The sequence below is a fragment of the Convolutriloba macropyga genome, chromosome 2 (genome assembly GCF_964194025.1).
Source record: "Convolutriloba macropyga chromosome 2, txConMacr16.3, whole genome shotgun sequence".
Lineage (NCBI taxonomy): Eukaryota > Metazoa > Xenacoelomorpha > Acoela > Convolutidae > Convolutriloba > Convolutriloba macropyga.
Window position 1 is genome coordinate 4,697,342 of NC_134469.1, and position 6,049 is coordinate 4,703,390.

Here is a 6,049-nt window from a genome sequence, read left to right on the forward strand (position 1 = left end):
ACCTGTTCCATGGCAACTAAAAATTTTTCAATAACTTTTGATCCATCCCCTGACGAGGTTGTATGGCCCCTGGGACTCAAGCAACTTGAATAAAGACAATAAAAATATCAAAAAATATGAAAAAAATGCAAGTTTTGTCAAAAAATGCAAAAATACAAAAATACTAAAATACATGAAAAATTGCACCATTTTGAGCCCAAAAACTATAAAAATGGTCTTTTAATCTTAAATTAAATCCATCCAAGCAACTGCACCACTATATGCACTGGAATGACTACTAAAGCCCACTGAAACTTAATACTGAAACTTAATGCCCGCTGGGCTTTACCTGTTTATCCCGTTTTAAAAGATCAAAGTCATTGAAAAATGTGTGAAAACATCTTAAAAAAAGCGCACCAGTACAATTCAAATACTTTGAAATGTAAAAAAACCACGATGTCCCCAATAATAGCCGCTATTGCTTCGCGGCTATTAATAAAAGGCTCTTTTTTTACATGCAAATCTAAAAAACGAATCAAGTGAATGAAATGTGGCAGTGGTACTGTAAACAAAAGAAACATTTTCACGATGTCTTGCAGTACAACGCATCAATCATGTTTTGTTTAAATATACAAAAAAAGATTGAAAATGCTTCCTCAAAACTAATAGTTTTGCAGCTATTCCATTTATGTTTTAAAAACCGCTTCTATTTAAACATTTATTAGAAAGGGTTGTGCCGCTTTTTAGGATACAATTTTCTAGAGCAGATGAGGTTAACTTTTGATTGAGACAGTATATTTGTTCACTAGTTGTTGTTCAGATTTGATGGTAAGTGTATTATTTAAAAAATTGGAAGCTGGTTTGTGGTAACTTTCAAAAAATAAATTACGACTATGTATTTCAAGAAAAACTTTCTTGGGAGAATTTGATGTTTTGGTTTCAGACCTAAACAACTGTGGTATTTTTTTGCGGTTGAAGGTCTTCTTTACATCCCAGCTTAATTTTTTATCCGAAGTAATGAAGAAGCTCTTTTTGAACTGACTAGAAAGGGAACTGAGTAGTGTCGATAACTTATCAATTAGACGTTCAGAACTTGTAATTTTGTCTGCTCAGGGAACCAGCAAGAAATATGTTTTTATGTTTTCATAACAGTTGCCTTTTAGTGTTTCAATACTTCTTGAAAACTTAGAAGAGCAGTGAAGATGTATACCTAGACATTTTTCGCAAATGACAATTGGTATTTTGTGATTCGCCAATCAACAATCTTTTTGGTCTCTTCCTATTGGGATTTTTTAAAGAATTTAGTAAATTCTGTCTTTGAGTGATTGAGAGTTGGAAGCTGCTTTTCATAATATTCAGACATCTTTTTTGAGGGTTGTTCAAGATTTTGCATTGACACTTCAAGGCCAGTTTTGTATTTAAGAAGAATAGTATCATAGATATGTTGAAGTAGGTGAGTTTTGCATTAGAAATTACTTAATATACTTAATATAAAAGTTAAAAAGAAATAGACCCAGAACTTGTCCCTTAAGGGACACCTCGATATAATTCAATACAATCGGATTCGACGTGATTCACAATGGTTTTTCGTAGCTAGGTTGATAGATAACTATAGATTAACTTCATTGCATTTTGAGAAAATCCTAAAACATGCACCTTATGGATAAGATCTTGTGATTTACGGGACCGAAAGCTTTAGACAGATCTATTAAAATTTCAGTGATAAAATTATTTTGATATATATGGCATCTTATAAATTCAGTAAAGTAGATAAGCGCGTCATGCGTTGACACTTTTTAACGAAAACCAAATTGAGTCTGGGATACCACTGCAAATTTGCGATTGAGCTTGTCAACGAGATTGCTCTGTAGCTCTCACGGAAAAAATTGTCTTCTTTTTTTAAACGGGAATAACAATTTCTTTTTTGAGATCCTCAGGTATTTTTCCTTCAGCTAATAATTTGTCAAAAAGCAATTTAATTGGCTCAGCTAAAAAGAAAAAACCATCTTTAAGAGCCCATGATGGGATATCTGAAGAACCTCACAGTTTATTTGAGCTTATTTTTTTCGGAGTCAGTAAAATGTTTTTCGCCGTTACGGATCTAAAATTATATTGTTTTTAACTTTTCATTTCTTTGAATAATTCCATTTAAATAAAACTATTTCTCTGAACAATACTGCCGCAACCATCAAAACGGGCATAACCATGAACTGTTTTAGCAGTTTACTCTCTACCTCTCAATCGTTACCTGATGGGAAATTAAGAAATATGAAATAGGATTGTTCCCAATCTCCCAACGCCACGGAAATAACAAGTAGACCCACGCAAGGACCAAAAGCAAGGCAAACCACAGCAGAAACTATGAAAAAAAGCCCAATTTCTGTTCATGAGAGAGATAGCACTCGTAACAATTGTTTAAGGACAAGCGGAACCAAAGGCCCTGGACCATCCCCGAGATGAGGTCGTGGAATAACGAGTCGACAAAACGTCGTCTGGGGGGTGGGGATAGGTCATTCCGGGTCGTTAAATACACGGTGCCGGAAGAAGTTAATAACCCGGTAATTCAATTAACAAATCTAATATTTCGGGACAACGACCCGGTAATTCAATTAATAAATGTGGCGGAACTGTAACCCGATCTTTCAAGTCGTAAAAGAAACGCTAAAATATCCCTATCCAGAAACACAGCAGCAATTCGCTGGTTAGGCAGCCTTCCCCGAAACGTTCAACCAGTACAATTCATTGCCTGCTGACAGGGCAATACGGTCTACAGATTAGGCTTTTCCAGCGCTTTTTAAAACTCACTTCATAACAACAGTTTTCGGGAAGGACCGTGTGCTCTTAGAAGTCGCGAAACATCTGACCAATCGAGCTGATCACATGTACAGAGGCAGGAGCATCGACAGTTACTTACTTATATACGCGAAAAATATGCATTTATGTGAAGGCTGTCAGAAATGGATGGATCAGAAATGTACGAGCAGGAAAGCCAGAATATATCCCATTAAATGTCATGATCAGAACTCTGGTAATGGGAAATAGTCTGTTTCAGTCCTGAATATGGAGATCAGATAGCTCCGGCTAGGTGTCTCCTCGACTATTTAAAGCAGGTCTTGAATATCCTCCGTGAGCTCCACCACCGGCTGTAGTCAATGCAACTCGCAGCCATGGACCATTAGGATCAATAGGACATCCGAGTTCAAGCAAAAGTTTAACATTCAAGTCTCGACGCAGGCAACTCTGTCGCAAAACTAGGTCATACAGAAAAATGTAAGGAGCCCAATAACGAAATAAGTCAAATTGATTTTTGGGGTGAGTTATCCCTTATAAAAACAACTAAAAAATCTCCTGGAAGAGGTCGATATACTTTGGGAGTGGCCAACGGCCTCGATCTGTAAGGACAGACAAAAAACGCAAGCGAGCCCTATCATAAACAAGGACATATGAAACATTGGAGCATCACGCGAGATTATCGCAAACGACGCGGTCTGTTTTCAATTCGGCCTCCCTGAGATGTCACCAATTGAAGAGCATTATCAAATCTAATTTATCAGCAGTAGGCGACAACCGGACCAAGGACCAAACTGGGCGTGCCATCGCCCTTAAAAAATAGTCATGACGTTTCTGAAAGCGACCACCAAATTTAATCTCAAACATTTAGTAGAAAAATCAATCCAATAATCAATGCGAATGCTAAAGAGTAAACAAACCAGGACCACTGCCGTTTGAAGTGCTTTGGGGACAAGATTGACAAAACCTATTACATATGCTTACCGATAGCTTCTCACCGAATAATCGAGTAAAACTAACACTCTTAGTTTCAGACCAAAACTTCTTTGGTCATTTGGTCTATTTTAGGTCTAATCAACAAGCAATTTATCTTCATTTTTGGATTCTTACAAATTTAGCGTTTTCACTGTAAATGTAGCACACCCGAAAAATGTTACTTAACTGTTCATAAACTGTAACCAGAATAATATACAAGATGAGGAGTCAGGCGAGAATAACAGGAGGGTGCTTTAACCAAAAAAAGATGAAACGCGTATCTGGTAAGGATCTTGCAAGTGTCTTAGCAGATAACCTTTATTTGCAGACTCTTACAAGATCTTAGCAGATAACCGTTTTTCGCAAGAATCTTGCAAGATCTTAGAGATAACCGTCCCAGTTCGTCTAGGGTTCCAAAAAATATTGGAGCTGAAGAAGGAATTACTTTTTCGTTTGAGCCCACCAAATTAGTGGGTGCACATTATTTGCACCCCCTCCCCCGTAGCACGTGGCATTTTCAATAATGATTTATTATGTTATGTCACGTTCTCTGTAATTATTGGGGGGGGGGTTTCCATAATCTGGGGGCACAAACTGATAAAATCCAAAAATTTAACCCGAAACAGTCTTAAAAAGTTAAGACAGTGTTTTATTGTGTCCCTAAGAGGAAACGATTCCGACTATAGCGGTATATACCATCGAAGCCTGCTTAAATGAGTTCCCTAGTTTTCAGCAAGAAAGACAACAATCGGATTTTGTTTATTTTTACTAGTGAAAATGAAGATTTGTAAGTGAAATAGAGTCAAAATATTAATAATAACATATTTCACTAGTCAGTTATGAATTCAAATTTCGCAAATAATTACGTAGAATTTTTCCACAATTTGTCTCACTTCATTATTTTAAGTTTCTGACCGCTTTCCAATTGTTACCATGGTAACCAAATCACCTTTTCAAATCATAACAAAAAGCATTTCGGGGTACTATGGGAACTGTATACTCTCTACCCCTCTACCCCCTCCCCTCTACCCCCCCCCCGCCACCCCTATCCCCACTCCGGTTTAATGACCGTCTAATTGGTTTTTTTGCGCCCTTAAAACGTATTTTGGATATGGCTTTTTCACATTTCGTACCACTTTATGAAGGGGGGGGGGGAGAGAAACAGTTGCATATTAAGGATCATTCAACTGGTTTCAAAGCAGAAAGTGGATCTTTTCCGTTTGTATGTCTGAATCTTTTTTCTTTATCTTTATACTACCCCCCCCCCCCCCCCCTCACTATCTTCAATGCAATTTATAGCTTTTCTATGTATCGCTTCATAATTAAAATAGTATCCCGCGCGGGGGGTTGAAAAATAATGAACTCAATAGACTGCGGGGGAGGGGGGGGGGGGGGGGTGGGGGTGGGGACGTGACCGGAATAGATCTTGAATGGAGACGAGTTTAGACATCTAATTAATGGAGAACAGAATTTAAATAAAATTTAGAGAAAATAGGTTTTTGGAGATGATTTGAAGAAGACATAGAGAATCAGGACATTGTTAATATTGGAAACTGATATATTAGATCAAGACCCCTCCCCTCCCCCTCATCCCCGAAGAGATTCGGTTTGTAGCAGCGCATTTTTTGTTCCAATTTTACGCCCGCGCCCATTTTTTTCCAATTTATAGATGAATTAAAGAAATTTTATACAGCATTATGCTTCCTGATTTCATTCCAATTTTCAGATATGTCGAAGTTTCACTTAAGGGTAAAATATGTAAATATAAAGTTACCTGTAAGGGGGTGCTACCTCATAAAGTGTAAAAACTTACCCTTTTTCGTCTAGGTCTAATGGTATACAGCCTAAAAACAAAAGTAATAAGATTGATCTGGTATTTTGAAAAATGAATAGTGCAAACGGCCTGATGAGAGTGATAAGGGGATGGGGGGGGGTAGTCAACAAAGGAGGGCTGGGCTAAAACGGGAATGAGCTCTGATGAAGGAAGTTTTGGACGGAACCACAATCATAAATTAATGTTTCTTTTTGCCTCTTTATAACCACAGTTTTTCCTTAAAATTATGGCTCTTTTTCCGAAATATTAATGTTGACTTCGGTATTTCAATTTTCATTTTTTTTTTCAAATTTATTGGGCATAAAGATCAGTTTTACAATGTTCAAATATTGTCCAATCACGTGAGCGCATTGCTTTATAGATTCTCCCCTCTCATTGGGTGAGAGTGAAATATGAGATTGCTCCTCTATTATCCTATTATTGGACGAGATCAAGTTTTCATTTAGTTTTAGCCTTTTATTTTCTCTAGTG